Below are 16,264 nucleotides of genomic sequence, written 5' to 3' on the forward strand. Positions count from 1 at the left end.
ACGAGGGGAGGTGTTTGGGGGTGTCTTGCCGGCCGATTAACTAGTTAGACCCGTCACCGGAGTCCAGTCGGACTCCCTTGTGCTCGTCGGTAGGGAAAACAAGAGGCAGGGGGTGTTTGGTAGTGGATTTAAAGAGAAGCAGGGTGTGGGTATTAGGGTTTCTTAATGTTGAAGATGAAGGGTGGATGGGTTTTATAAAGAGAAGGTGCCCGGATAGTCCCTATGGTTTGGCCTTTTAAGGAAAGGGTATTTTGGTCATTTCAACACCCACTTAATTGAGAAAAGTAACTGAAGTTAGACCTAGGGACTATCCGAGAACAAAAATCGAAAACTTGGGGACTATTCAAGTAGTTTTAGAAAGATAGGGACTATAGGTGAAAAAAGGCGAAACCACAGGGACTATCCGGGCATTTTTCTCATACTGTAAGTTTTCATATTTAGTTGTTATTTTAAAGTATGAGGTTAGACTTATAATTTTTATTAAAAAGAGTAAACTGTGATTTTGGTTCTTGTGGTTTGGTCATTTTTGCCACTTTAGTCCAAAACTCAAATTTTTTGCATCTGGGTCCCTGTGGTTTCAGTTTTATTGCCATTTTGGTCCAAAAATGAAACAAGGTCATATTTGTCTTATAAAATCCTGCAATTTTATCATTTTACTCAGGGGCAAATCAGGTCATATTTGTCTTATAAAATATGATATTTATTTATAAAAAAGAAATGATCATTTTGCACCTGCGGAAAATGACAAAATAGTAGGATTTTATAAGACAAATATAACCTGATTTCATTTTTAGACCAAAATGGCAATAAAACTGAAACCACAGGGACCCAGATGCAAAAAGTTTGAGTTTTGGACTAAAGTGGCAAAAGTGACCAAACCATAGGGACCAAAATGACAGTTTACTCTATTAAAAATTATAAAGCTATTTAAAATGTAGGTTTTGTGGCTTTACACATCCCTATATACGTACGGCACGTATAACATTATACGGGCCATATAGAATGTTATTGCACAGAATTTTTGGCTGAGGAATGTTTTTTGTGTTTTACATATATACGAGTCGTATAACAATATACGAGTTGTATACAATTGTATACGACCAATGTAATGTTATACGGCCTAGTGTTTTTATTTTGGATGGTTTTTTTTATCAGATTTTGGTTTTTAACATCTATATATGGGTGTATAATGTTATACGACCTATATATAAGTAAACATTTTTTTTTTCTAAAATCGAAAAACCGAATAATAATAAGTTTTTGTAATTGTTTAGATATATCAGATTATGTGACGGTAGCGTTTGCGCTATTATTTAGATATATCGGATTATGTTATGAGTTTGTAATTAAACGTACTACTAGTGTTGAATAATTTTCTACTTTATTATGTGAATCATCTATATTACGTTAGTATTTGCCGTATTATTTAGATATATCAGATTATGTTACGAGCTTGTAATATTATGAGTTCTTATTAATCAGGATATACTAACAACAAAACATGTGCATAGGATAAACAATACGATAACAATTATCAAACAAACAAAATAAATTGTAAACATAAAATTAATATTTACAACAAAAGATAAATATTTACGATGTTTCGAATGTAAAAAAACAAAACCAAAATACAATAAGCAGCAACGGCGATGGTGGTACAACGCCAGCTCGTGGAGGTAGGGGCGCGCCAAAATACATAGCAATAATCGCCTCCACCATCCACTGTACGTCGCTCTGTATATGGGATATGTCCACCCCTACAGCAGCTACATCCGACTCGACCTGAGCCAATCTCTCCTCCACCCCTGGTGGAGGCATCACATGTGGTCTCACGCTTCGTTGCTCATATGGGCGATCTACCTGTACATCCTCCACACCTATCTGCGATCTATCGACCATAGCCTTGGGTACTGTAGGACCGGTTTCGCGACCTGAATGAGTCATTCTGAAGAGCTCTCGTACGTTTCAGAGGCGGAATACTAAGAAACGCACTAGAAAACAGCTTGAATACACTTTAAACCTCTTTTCTATTGATATAACAGTGATTACAGTACAAGAAACTACCGGCAGCACCTCGGTATCAGTTTTCCGAAACGTTACAAATGAAACCGTTTGAGACCTATTTATAGACTAGGCCCTGACCGTTTGAACATGCTCAAACGGTCAACTAACACTCAAACGAAAGCCTTCAAACGGCCAGCAATCCTCTCAAACGGACAACCTTCATTCAAACGGCCAGACTTTTTCCAAACGGCCAGCCTTCAATTTTCCTGTTTCTTGATTTCATGCCTGATCAGATCTGATACAAATTCGAGACTCAACATAAGACGAAGACGACAGATGACTGCACCAACAGACTCCCCCTCAGATGTTGACGAGTCTTAAGTGTCGAGTCTTCACAATCTTCAGTCTTTATCAGTCCTCTGAGCTTCTCTCTCTCTTTGTCTTCAGACTCCCCCTCTCGATATGCTGGTATTTCTTTGTTCTTCAGCAACATCTTCAGGATCGTTGTCTGGCTGTCCATCTAACAGCTTCTCATCTTATCCTGCAAAAGCTCTACCTCAAAGTAAATTTCTTTCACATATATATTTCAAACATATAACCCTGCACCAATTCAGACTCTCCTTTAAAACAAACACAGATTTTTGATGAACCACTTGAAAGGTTAGATTATGAAAACATTTAATTTCACACAAACACTCCCCCTCAAATAATGTCATCATGTTTAGCACTCGGAATTTTGAAAATTAGCTTTCCAATACCAGTTGTCAAAAATCTTTTTGAATTTTTTAAAATTTATGCTAAAACACACACAAAATCTTTTTGGATTTTTCAATGTAAAGAAATGAAATGCAGACAATGAAATATTTACAAACATATTTTTGTGAGTTCGTGTAAGAGGATCATATCAGTTTATGAGACATGTCACTAACACCGTTAAGCTGATTTCATTTTAAGTTCTAAACAATTTACCTAGATTGTCAGTATATCGGTCCACTGAAATTTTCACACAAAGTTCAACTGATCCGAGATACGATAGTAATGTTTTAAGAACTTAAACTTATCCGCGTGTCCCACTACTTGAATATACTCCCGTATCCAGATCCCAATATTCAATCTTACAGGTGAGTATACCACAGCTGATATCTGTATAGGGGTTAGATGCGAGGCCATGAGAGCTCAGGTCAGAACTTCCGTTCAGCAGAGAGATGACGGCTCGACTTTTGGTGTGTCCCCTTTAGAGGATCTTTTAATTTCAACAGCAGCGACTATCAATTTTATTGTTTCATCAGCTTGCTGAGGGCGATGCTTTTTCAAGCTTTGCGGAAAGTATTATCCGGGGACTAGGTCAGTACTTCCATACAGCAGAAGTCCCGGGATAATACCCCAGATATCACTGAGCATAAAGACCTAGTATCTCAGAATAAGGGACCTTTCAAACAAGATTTCAGGGGTTACCTATATATCCAAGTTTGTGTTAACCCACAGAACAAGCAAGTTTGAAATTTAGTTTATATCTCGTCACAATTTACTAAATATGTAAAAACCTACTGACATATCCACAGTAAGACTGTTTATCACCTATTAACGTTTCAAATCTTTAGCATGTTGTGACAGTCCACTGATGTACTATCATTTCCTCTTTTCACAACGAAACTCATTTTTGAATTTTATCATGTTTTTTGTCTTTTTCAAATTTTTCTAATGTTTTTGGATTTTCTGAAATTTTCTACTCCCCCTAAAATGCAAACACATTTCAAAGGAAATTTGAAAACTACTAGACTCTTGACCCACTAGAAACATGAAAAGTAAAACAAACTGTACAGAACTTGACAACTGATATCGAATCACATCAAATTTCCATTCACTAGGCATAAACAATCTGAACTCCCCCTTTCAACAAACCATTTTCTCATTTAGATTTCAAAACACTTAAGTTTGTTTTAATCAAAATGATTTTTCCGGAAATGAGTTTGTGTTTACCATTTTTAAGTTTACCACTTATGAAGCATGGGGATATGGTTCATCATCTTGTTTATCAATCTCATATGAATAATAAATCAAGTACAACTTAATGTCCCTGATTTATCATTTGCAGTTAAACAGCCTCTGTACCAGTTGTAGAATATAACCATCTCAAACATAAAACCACAGATACCAATTTTAGATCAAAATACCATATGTAGGTTTTACTGTAGGAATGACACATCTACAGAAACCTCTTTACCACTTGTCGAATTAGACAGAAAGATGCCGATTCCTGCTTCTCAATTACCAACCTGGAAGCTCCGGCGTAGTCCTTCAACCTGTAAAATTCAAACACTATTCAACATCTTTCAACCAAACTTTTTAAACACTAGAATGATGCCGATTCCTGATCCACGATATAAACTTGGGATCTCCGGCGTAGTCCTAAGACTATCATGGAAAGCATACATCCATCCAAGTCTTCTCAGACTTGATGGATTTCAACTCTTGAGCAGTAGGGTTGTATGTTGCCTTTTTCGTTGCATAAAAATCTTTAACCCCCTTTGCTCTCCCACTCAGCATTTTCCCAAAAATCTTTTTAACATTCCCGTTGAATGTTTTCTCGACATCAAAATCTTTTTTCTCAGTGTAAAACTGATTTGAAATCTCAGTTTTTCCAATTTTCTTCTTAACTTCCTCAAATTTTAGTGACGAAAACTCTTCATCATTCACTAAAATTTTCTTCTCAACTTGTGGCTCTTCTGGCTTTGTCGAACCAGATTCATCGTCGACATTCACATCAACCTTTTTAACAACCCACACCTGGTTGTCTTTTTCTTTCTTTTTGTAAAAATTCTTTTCCGAACACTCACCAACCTCATATTTAGAATTTTCAAAACATTTAAGTCTATCGGTTGGTGGTTCAACATCAACAACTTTTTCTTTTAGTTTCTGAGAAACTCCCTGTTTTGTTTTTGCATTTGCAGAATAGTTCCATGCAATGTGATCAGTTTCATTGCATTTGTAACAGGTACGAGTCTCCCTTTGATAAAACACTTCAGTTCCATTCTTCTTTCGCTCAGCAAGAAACTCTTGGTTTGACTGTCTCCAGAATGGTTTCTTCTGTTCTTCATCTGAGCTTCCACCTGACACAAATTCTGTTTTTGTTTTAGAATTTTTATCATTTTTATAATTTTCTGGTGGAACAAAACCTAAACCTTTCTTTTTGTAGCTACGATTTTGGTTAGGTTTCTTTTGAAAACCCGAACCAGAATTGTAACCCTTTTTCTTGTTTAGACGTTGTTGAACTCTTGAAGTGTACTTTTTAGGTTTTTCAGTAAGATTTAAATCTTTTATTTCAGAAATATTGATTTCTGTCATTTTGAAAACCTTTTTGATCATGTCAAAACGCACACTTCTTATTGGAAATTCTTTGTCACAGTATAATTTGTCCGAATCATTTAAAGTGTATGCAACTTCAAATGTTTCATCATCCAAATTTGCTTTCGATAACAAAAATTCTATACTGTAAGATCGTTTAACCGACGAATTTTGACTGTTGACTGACGAATTTGACCCTCCTGACTCGGATTTTGACTCGGACTCCTCATCAGTATCCAACACCTGATCGACCACCTTTTTAATTAACTCAGACTCATGATCGGTATCGGACGAGGTAAACGTGACATCGATGTTGTCTGGTAAAACGTCAGTTGTGTCGGTTTTTAACTTTATATTGACTGCTTTCTCAAGTTGCTCCTCGTTTGGTTTCCTAGGAGAATACCCATCCCAAATTGGAGGCGGACACTTGTTATAGCTAACAGTCGGTTTCTTACCACAGTCTTTCTTCTTCCTTGGCTTCTCGTCTTGAAAACCTTCCAATCCTGCAACAGTTGGGTAAACACGATCAATGAGATAATCAGAAGTAGAATAGCTTAACAATAATCGCCTAATTCTCTCATTTTCTATTTTTTCAGTTTCCAACTCTTGCTTCCATTTGGCACTCTCTTCAATGTAGAAATTGATCGCTTTTTGTTTTGACATCAAGGTTGCATTCATCATTGTCAATGCCTGTTCTCTTTCTGAGTTTGTCGTTTGAAGACCAGTTACTGTTTTGTTCAAGACATCGTACGATTCTTTCACATAATTGAGGTTGAACAGTAACTGCTCCTTCTTCTTCTCGTACTCACCTATAATGTCGTCTTTTGCTGCACATTCCTTGCAAGCTTCCAAACACTTCTCACAAGGCTTGACGACTTCAACAATCTTCTCAACCTCGATTGTTTTCACAACTTCTATCACCTTTTCAGCTACAGTCACCCTTTTTTCTTCTTTCTCCACTTCGGTAACCTTCTCAGCAACATTTTCAACGTTTTGAATATCACCTTCAGACTTCTCTTGTTGTTCTATAGCCCTCAGTGTATTCATGCGATCTGCAAAATAAACATGAAAACTTTTAGGAGAAAGATGAGATTCAGCAACATTTACATAATTTTCTTCTTCGTCATCACTGTTTTTGTCAACCAGTGATTGATCAAACTCTACAAATTTTTCAGAATCAGCATCTGATACACCAGAATCAGACGGTGTTTGATCAAAAATAACTGCTTTTTCTGAAGTAACTTCATTTAGTACACTCTCATCTGAACTCTGTAAACTTTCATCTGAACCCTCTGAAATTTCTCCAGATCTTTCTGAAAATTCATCGGTACTTTCTGAATTCCCATCAGACGCAACAGACTTTTCATCCTCACTAGACACATTCACCCCAATAGATTTCATCCAAGTAGCAAACAAATCTGTCTCTTTGACAATCTTGGCAATGAATGCTTTGAACTGTCCTTTCTCGTCAACAAACATATTCCAGCTGAAACCTTCAGGAAGTCTTTCATCATCTTGATCGATTATGCGTGCTGCTGCTTTATCATCAGATGATATATAATCACTCCAGCTGAAATCTACCAAACATGCTCTCTTGGGATCTTCAATCTTCCTCCCATGAGCCGTCTGTGGTTCTTGAGATTGACCAACTTGTTGATAGATAGCTTTGCGGTAGTAATCATCTTTCCCGAATGGATTCTGTGCACCACTAGCTTCTCTTCCTTTGCATTCCCGTTTGAAATGGCCTTTCTCCCTGCACTGAAAACACGTAACTTTAGATTTATCAAAACCTAAAGTAGATACATGAGCATCAAGAAAGTCATTTCTCCCGGTGATGGTTTTGAACTTCTCAGCACGTCGAAGAACACTTGCAAGACACCATTTGATATCCATGAGTTCCATCTCTTTGGCGTCTATTTGATCGTAATCCTCTTTGGTGAGCATAGGATTTCCGATCCGACCAGCAACCAGACCTTCATAGGATAACAGAACAGAACCCAGAAGTGCCATATGGTCTTTTGCAGTGTCTTCAGAGAAGCTTTGACCTTCTGGAAGGTTGAGAGCTATGTTGCACTGAATAACATATCCATTTCCCGTCTTTGTTTCCTGAGACTGAAAACTTGTGTTTGTCTCTTTAGGATTTACACTCGGAAATAATGAAAACCCGCTGCTACTAATGTTTGAACCCTGATCAGCTTTGTCAGATGAATCACCAGCACTGAATGCTGTCTGAATTTTTGGACTTCTTTCAGATTCTGAAACTGGAGTGCTACCTTTGTAGTACATCTTCACATCTTGTTGACCACTCGGACTATTCATCCTGATGATCTTTTGCTGTTCCAGATTCTGAGCCTCTAATTTTTTGATAAACTGTCCAATTGTCAGTCCGTCATAAACACCCGTGTTTTTCAATATCATTAAATACGTTCCCCACTCCTTCTGAGGTAATGCATCAGCCAACTTATCCACATACTCTTCACGACTTTTATCAACACCAATCATTGTCAATGATCGCACTAAGTGACAGTATCTCTCAATCAGCTTCTTAGTATCCTCTCCTAGTAAGCTGCTAAAAAGATCAAACTCTTTCTTAAGCAATGCCTTTTTGCTTTTAATCATACTTTCACTTCCCTCGAATTTGACTTTAAGAGCATCCCATATCGACTTAGCAGTTTTGTCGTGCTCTAACAGAATGAATATATCTTCCTTAATCGCTTGTTGCAATAAACTGATCATCATTTTCTCCGCTCTGTACATTGCCCGTTCTTGATCTGTGAATTCGGATATCTGTTTGATAACATTCACCTCCGTTCTCGGTAACACATACTTCTTCAAGATACATTCCCATGATCTAAGATGATTTGTTGAACCCAGTTTTCAAATCTATCCTTCCACCCGTAGTATTCTTCGATACTCATCAATTTTGGGGGCTTTTGAGTGGTTCCCGTTTCATTCTCTGAGTTCATTGCCTGAGCAATCGCGGCTGGACTCGATGGTGTTGCAAAAGCGTTGTAGAACTCGGTACTCATGTTTCACACACTAAACAGCTTTCAAACGGACTACACAGTTTCAAACGGTAGTTGGTTCACACGGAAGTGTAAACTCAAACGAAAGTATTCTCTCAAACGGAATGATATGGTTCAAACGACAGGATCACTTTTCAAACGGAAGTGTGATTTCAAACGACAGGATCTGATGTCAAACGATAGATTCAAACGGAAGGTATTGTTCAAACGATTGAATCCAATTTCAAACGATGGGATCCTGATTCAAACGATTGTTTCAAATGATAGACCTTGTTTCAAACGACAGAAGCTGATTTTTCAAACGGAAGGTCTATGACGTCATCATTTTGTCAAACAATTTCAAACGGACAGGCAATTTTCTATCTGTTATACTTCGATTTTCAGTCTGAAACTTTCAAGGCTTTGTCAGTTATCAATTCCGAGCATAATGTGAAGATTTGAGCTGATTTTGACCGTAAAAAGTATCGGTTTTGAACAGAAGGTGTAGAAAATCAGATTTCCAAGCTGAATATGGCAAGAACTCCTTGTCCTGAGCTCTGATACCAATTGTAGGACCGGTTTCGCGACCTGAATGAGTCGTTCTGAAGAGCTCTCGTACATTTCAGAGGCAGAATACTAAGAAACGCACTAGAAAACAGCTTGAATACACTTTAAACCTCTTTTCTATTGATATAACAGTGATTACAGTACAAGAAACTACCGGTACCTCCTCGGTATCAGTTTTCCGAAACGTTACAAATGAAACCGTTTGAGACCTATTTATAGACTAGGCCCTGACCGTTTGAACATGCTCAAACGGTCAACTAACACTCAAACGAAAGCCTTCAAACGGCCAGCAATCCTCTCAAACAGACAACCTTCATTCAAACGACCAGACTTTTTCCAAACGGCCAGCCTTCAATTTTCCTGTTTCTTGATTTCATGCCTGATCAGATCTGCTACAAATTTGAGACTCGACATAAGACGAAGACGACAGATGACTGCACCAACAGGTACCTGTCACGGCCCCCAACCCGGTTTGACCCATTTTAGGAGCCGCAGGACAAGAATCCCGTGGTATTTGATTTAAGCGACAGCGGAAGTCTTTTTAAAAACAGGATCTTTCAGTAATTTAAACTGCTCGTTTCATAACTTAGGGATAAATTCCCGAAATTTACAATAATGTGATTTCTCAGGGAAATCTTTATTTTCAAAACATGTTCATTTATTTATTTACATTGAGCCACTTTTCTAAGCTGGGAGTGCTCCACGGCACTTTTCTTTGCTCATACCAGATCACCTGAAACATGTTTGAAAAAGGTTTTGTCAGCGGGGAAATACTGGGTGAATCATTCATTTTGCTGAAAACGACACATTTGTTATAATCTACAGTATTAAGGGGAATTACAATGTTTCTGATATCAAACCAACTTCCCACAGTATTTGTCACTCGACCATCCATTGGCTAGCCCATTTGTCCAATGGTGTCTGTGACTGCGGTCAGATCACCCCTTGGCCACCCGTTTGTCCAAGTGTGACGGGAAACAAGTAATGTATACAAAACCCCACATACCGGCTGTAACTTGGTGATTACATAGACTTAATCACTGTAACTATAACTTTGAAAATAATTTGGAGTTTTGTAAAACAGTTTGATAAAAAAGAGAATGACTCACAAACTGTGAGAAAAGAGTTTATAAAAGGGAATTGACTCATATTGCAGATTTACGAGCAGAGTATAAGCTTTACTGATTAGCCTGCTAACCTAATTTAAATAACAATGCACACACAAACGGGATTAGTAACTAATTCAGCAGTTACGTCAATTCACGAGATTAAACTCTCACAACTATTATCAAATGCGATACTTAATAATCCAATGGATTCACAACGAATGACAGAGCATAGTCCGAATTCGAACAACACTCAAACATTCAAGTTGAAATCACAATGAATAACAAAGTACAAGCTCAATTTGAGCAGCACTCGGACAATCGTTGGATAGTTATAATCGATCGGACGTTGAATCGTAATAGCGATCGAGTTATTACCCTGATTGCGGCAGCACCTCGTGATCGTGTGTGTGTTTAATTGTAGTGTAACAGCTATAACTCGACGTACAGACGGAATCTGTGCGACGTTTGAACAACAGAAGCTAAGTGCCAATGTCGGCTATTTATAGTAATTTTTGGGTCTCCCTTACGGACCGTATGCCGGACCCCTTACGGTCCGTAAGCTAAGCAGTCTAATTCATAGGCTACCTAGACTCGGTTATAGCTTGGGTGATTCAAAGAATTAGCCAATCAGAACATAGCAACGTCTTATTTTAGATAATTATCAACTAGGGTTTGCCCCCCTCGAGTTTTAGGGGCCCTGATCCTGATTCTGATCATTCTGAAAATTTTAGGGTTAGTGCAGAATTAATTGGGTGTCTCAATTAGGGTTTTCTTATTGACTAATTATTGTCCTAACTATTGATTTTAGTGGCAGTTGTTACATCCTCCCCACCTTGAGAAAAATCTCATCCTCGAGATTTACTGAAATAGATGAGGGTACTTTCGCTTCATCTCCGATTCCAGTTCCCAAGTGTATTCTGGTCCTCTCTTGGATTCCCATTTGACTTTTACTAGTACTAGTCGTTTGTGTTTGAGAAACTTGATCTTCCGGTCTTCTATTTGTAAGGGTTTCTCTACGAATTTCAGCTTTTCGTTTACCTCTATATCTTGAAGAGGTACTACCAGGGATTCGTCTGATAAACATTTCTTGAGATTGGATACATGAAACACATCATGTACTCCAGCTAACTCTTCTGGTAGTCTTAAACGATAAGCTACTGGTCCTATTCGTTGGATCACTGGGAATGGTCCGACATATCTTGGACTCAGTTTTCCTTTCTTACCAAATCGTACTACTCCTTTCCAAGGAGATACTTTTAAAAGTACTTTGTCTCCGACTTGAAATTCTAATGGCTTACGGCGATTATCTGCATAGCTCTTCTGACGATCTCTAGCTGTCTTCAATCTTTCCTTGATTTGAGTTATTTTGTCTGTAGTTTCTTGTACAATCTCTGGACCTGATAACTGACTTTCTCCTATTTCTGCCCAGCAAACGGGAGTTCTGCACTTACGTCCATACAGTGCTTCGAATGGAGCAGCTTTGGTGCTCGAATGATAACTATTGTTATAGGAGAATTCAATTAATGGTAAATGGCTATCCCAATTACCACCAACGTCAATTACACATGCTCGGAGCATGTCTTCCAGGGTTTGTATCGTCCTTTCACTTTGTCCGTCCGTTTGGGGATGATATGCAGTACTTAAATTAAGTCGGGTTCCCATTGCCTCATGGAAACTTGTCCAGAAACGGGAAGTGAAACGACTATCTCTATCCGATACAATGGAGAGTGGGACTCCATGTAAGGATACTACTTCATCTACATACAACTTGGCCAACCTTTCCATGCTAAAGGTTTCCTTCATTGGTAGAAAATGAGCTGATTTGGTTAATCGATCCACAATTACCCAAATAGCATCATTACCTTTTCTGGTTTTGGGTAACTTAGTAACAAAATCCATTGTTATGAGTTCCCATTTCCATACAGGCATTTCTAACTGTTGTAGTAGTCCTGAAGGTTTCTGATGTTCGGCTTTAACTTGTGAACAGGTTAGACACTTAGATACGTATTCGGCTATATCCTTTTTCATACCTATCCACCAAAAATTATTTCTTAAATCTTGGTACATCTTATTATTCCCTGGATGTACAGTATACCTTGATTTATGAGATTCTTCTAAAATCTTATTTCTTAATTCTCCTTGTTTTGGTACCCAAATATGTTTCTTGTGGAATCTCCAACTTCCATCTTTTCCTTGTTCTAATTCCTTTAGGTAACCTTTCATTCCTTCGGCATCGTCCTTGATTGCCGTTCCCCGAATTTTCTTCAATTGTTCCATTAAATCTAATTGTAGATTTAACCTAAGAGCACGGACTCGCTTTTGCTTTTCATGATACTTACGACTTAAGGCATCTGCTACTACGTTCGCCTTTCCTTCGTGATATTGAATATCACAGTCATAATCACTTAGGATTTCCATCCACCTTCTTTGCCTCATGTTTAACTCTTTTTGCCCAAATATGTGTCTTAAACTCTTATGGTCCGTATAGATAGTAAACTTACTTCCATACAGATAATGTCTCCAAATTTTAAGGGCGAAAATTATGGCTCCTAATTCTAGGTCATGAGTCGTGTAATTTTCTTCGTGCTTTTTCAATTGCCTAGAGGCATACGCAATTACCTTTTTGCGTTGCATCAACACACATCCATATCCTAATTTTGAAGCATCACAGTATACTTCAAAATCCTCGGTTCCTTCGGGTAAAGCTAAAATTGGAGCATTCGTTAATTTGTGTTTTAGAATCTTAAAAGCTTCTTCTTGTCTAGATCCCCATTCAAACTTAACGGCTTTACAAGTCAGCTTAGTTAAAGGTACAGCTATCCTAGAGAAATCTTTAATAAATCGTCTATAGTATCCAGCTAAGCCTAGAAAACTTCTAACTTCCATAACTGTTTGCGGAACCTTCCAATTTGTGATTGCTTCTATTTTAGCAGGATCTACGTGAATTCCTTCGTGATTCACCATATGTCCTAAAAATTGCACTTCTTATAGCCAGAATTCACACTTCGAGAATTTGGCATAAAGCTTTTCCTTTCTTAACAGTGTTTAGAGTGTATGCAAGTGCTCACAATGTTCCTCCTGACTTTTGGAATAAATAAGTATATCGTCAATGAAAACGATCACAAATTTATCCAAGTAGGGTTTACAGATCCTATTCATCATGTCCATAAATGCAGCTGGAGCATTTGTTAATCCAAAGGGCATGACTGTAAACTCATAATGACCATACCTAGTTCTGAAAGCAGTTTTAGGTATGTCCTCCTCTTGCACTTTCAGCTGGTGATATCCTGATCTTAAGTCTATCTTAGGGAAATACCTAGCTCCTTGCAATTGATCAAAAAGATCATCAATCCTAGGTAATGGGTATCGATTCTTAATTGTAACTTTATTCAATTCCCTATAATCGATACACATTCTCATTGATCCATCTTTCTTTTTCACAAACAACACTGGTGCACCCCAAGGGGATGAACTAGGTTGTATGAATCCTTTGCTTAGTAATTCATTTAATTGCTTTTTCAATTCTAGCATTTCAGTAGGTGCTAATCGATAAGGTGCTTTAGCTATTGGTGTAGTACCTGGAATTAGATGAATTCTAAACTCTACTTCCCTATCCGGTGGTAAACCAGGTAATTCTTCTGGAAAAACATCTGGGTATTCTGAAACTATAGGGATGTCCTGGAGTTCCTTATTTTTAGTGTTGATGATTACAGAAATCATATACACCATTTCTTGTTTCCTTGAATAACTAGCCAATTTCATTACTGAAATGAATTTCAGTGGCTTTCGAGGTCTATTTCCTGAAATTAGAATTACTTCTCCTGTGGGGGTACAGATTTCTACGGAATTCTTATCACACAGGATTCGAGCATGGTTGGCTATTAACCAATCCATTCCTAACACTACATCGAATCCGGCTAATTTCATAGGTAACAGGTTTGCAGAAAACTTATAACCTAACAATTCTATCTTTCCTTCTCGCAAAACCTTGTCTATGTTGACAGAATTTCCATCTGCCGTTTCAACAGTAAAGATCCGCCTAAGGGTAGTTAGAGGTAAGTTAAGAGCTTTGCAGAATGCAGTATTAATGAAACTTTGGTTTGCACCAGAATCAAATAATACTTTTGCATAGACGTTATGCACTAAGAACGTACCCGCTATCACGTCTGGAATAAGTTCGGCTTCTTGAGTGGTCAGCTGGAATGCTCGTGCATTTTTCTTAGTAGTTCCTTCGGTCGTTTTAGCTCTACTGTCTGCTGGTTTAGCTAACTTAGGACATTCAGATTGGAAATGTCCCGTTTCTCTGCAGTTATAACAAATTCTTGTTTTCCTTCTGCAGTCTTCTTCCCGATGTCCTTTCGCCTTGCAGAAGTTGCAAAATATATTGCACTGTCCATAGTGTTTCTTCTTGCAATTTCTGCAGAAAGGAGGTGATGAGGATTGCTCTGTTCCTCTCTTTTTGAACTTATTATTACTATTACACACGCGAAATCCTTGGGTAATCTTCTGAGCCAATTCCTTCTTGCGATCTTCCTCTCTGGTGCGGACTAGTTCATCGGTTAAGGTATTAGCTAATTCCACAGCATCGTCAATCGTGCGTGGTCTCGCAGCTTTAACGATGTTACGGATTTCTCCAATTAATCCCCAAATATAACGGGAAATAAGTACCGGTTCTGGCGAAGCCAGGGAAGGTACCACTCTCGCATATTCGAAGAATGTCGAAGTATATCCTCGACAGTCTACACCTATCATACGATGGCTCAGGAACTTGTTTGCCATTTGTTCCTTCTCGTATTCGGGACAGAATTTTCTTTCTACAAGACTATTAAATTCTTCCCAATTCATTGCATAGGCCACCCTTCTTCCTTTTGCTTGTAGCACCGTGTTCCACCATTCTAGCGCCCCTTCTTTGAACAAGTGTGACGCATACATCACTTCATCTTCTCCAGCACATTTACTTATTGCAATTACTGGTTCGGTTTTCTCTAACCAACGCAGTGTTGCAGTTGCCCCTTCATTACCTGCAAATTCTGCGGGTTTACAGGCAAGAAATTCTTTGTAAGTGCAACCAGGCGTTGCAGCTTTCATTTTCTTATGGAATGGGGCCTGTTGCGGATCATGATTGTCAGATTGCCGCCTCCATTTATGCTGTTACTGCCGTTATCTTCTGGAGTACGTTTACTAGGAATTAATTGTGGTTCGGCAGGTTTCTGAACAGCAGCCACAATTTCTGGAATAGCATTGGCTATCCCCTGAGCAATAAAGTGCTCAATATCTTGTCTAGTTATATATTGATCTTCCTGATTTTGCTCAGACTGATTTACTTCATTAACTGGTTCACTATTAGCGTTTTCCGTCTGCTAATTAGTATTAATAAAATTATTAGTGTCTAATTATTGATACCAAAATCACAGATAAACACATAGATCAGTATAACATGCAAGCATAGCCAAAATTATCGATACCTCGACTTCTGTTTTGTTTTATATATTATACCTGCTTCGATACACACTTTTTATCTTACAGTGTTTTATTGCCCATTTTACAGAGTCAGTTTTACTATATTAGTTATAATACAAACAAACTTCTCCAAACCCTTCCTATCTTTTGATTCACTGGCAGTTTCAGTAACGACGCTCCCTCTCATCGTACTTCCAAGAGATCTGCTCCCCCATTTCCCGGATCCTATTCCCGGTGCCTATCAGTTCTTCACCAAACTGACGTAGTTCAGCTAAATTTTCATAGCTCATTGGCGGATTAGGGATAGGTTCTGGATCAAACTGTGGGAGAAAACTATAGGGACTATTGACTATATTTTGGAATTGCCAGTCATTGGTCCACCATTCCTCCATTTGGCCTAATGGTCAGTGTGAACTAGTGGGTCTGGAATAGCTGGTCCTAGGTTTATTGGGAGTTGGGTTGTAGCAGGATAAGAGAAAAGATTATCGTTGATAGGCTCTAGTACATCACAATTATCCAGTAGGCCGTCTATTTCGTCCTGGAATGTGATTTCTTCAGGCTGTTTAGAGCTTTCTCCGATTTCTATTCCCTTTTGCTTTAGGTCTATCCCTATTTCTGCTGGTTTGGAACTTTCTCCGGTTTCTATTTCTTTTCCTTTGCTTACACTCACAGGATTTTCTATTTTAGGGAGTCTCCTAGGTTTCCTTCTGCGCACCTTTCGCCACCCTACATATCTTCTCCTCTTTTTAGGTTTTGCTTTTTCCAGCGGTGGAG

The sequence above is a fragment of the Helianthus annuus genome, chromosome 15 (genome assembly GCF_002127325.2).
Source record: "Helianthus annuus cultivar XRQ/B chromosome 15, HanXRQr2.0-SUNRISE, whole genome shotgun sequence".
Classification (NCBI taxonomy): Eukaryota; Viridiplantae; Streptophyta; class Magnoliopsida; order Asterales; family Asteraceae; genus Helianthus; species Helianthus annuus.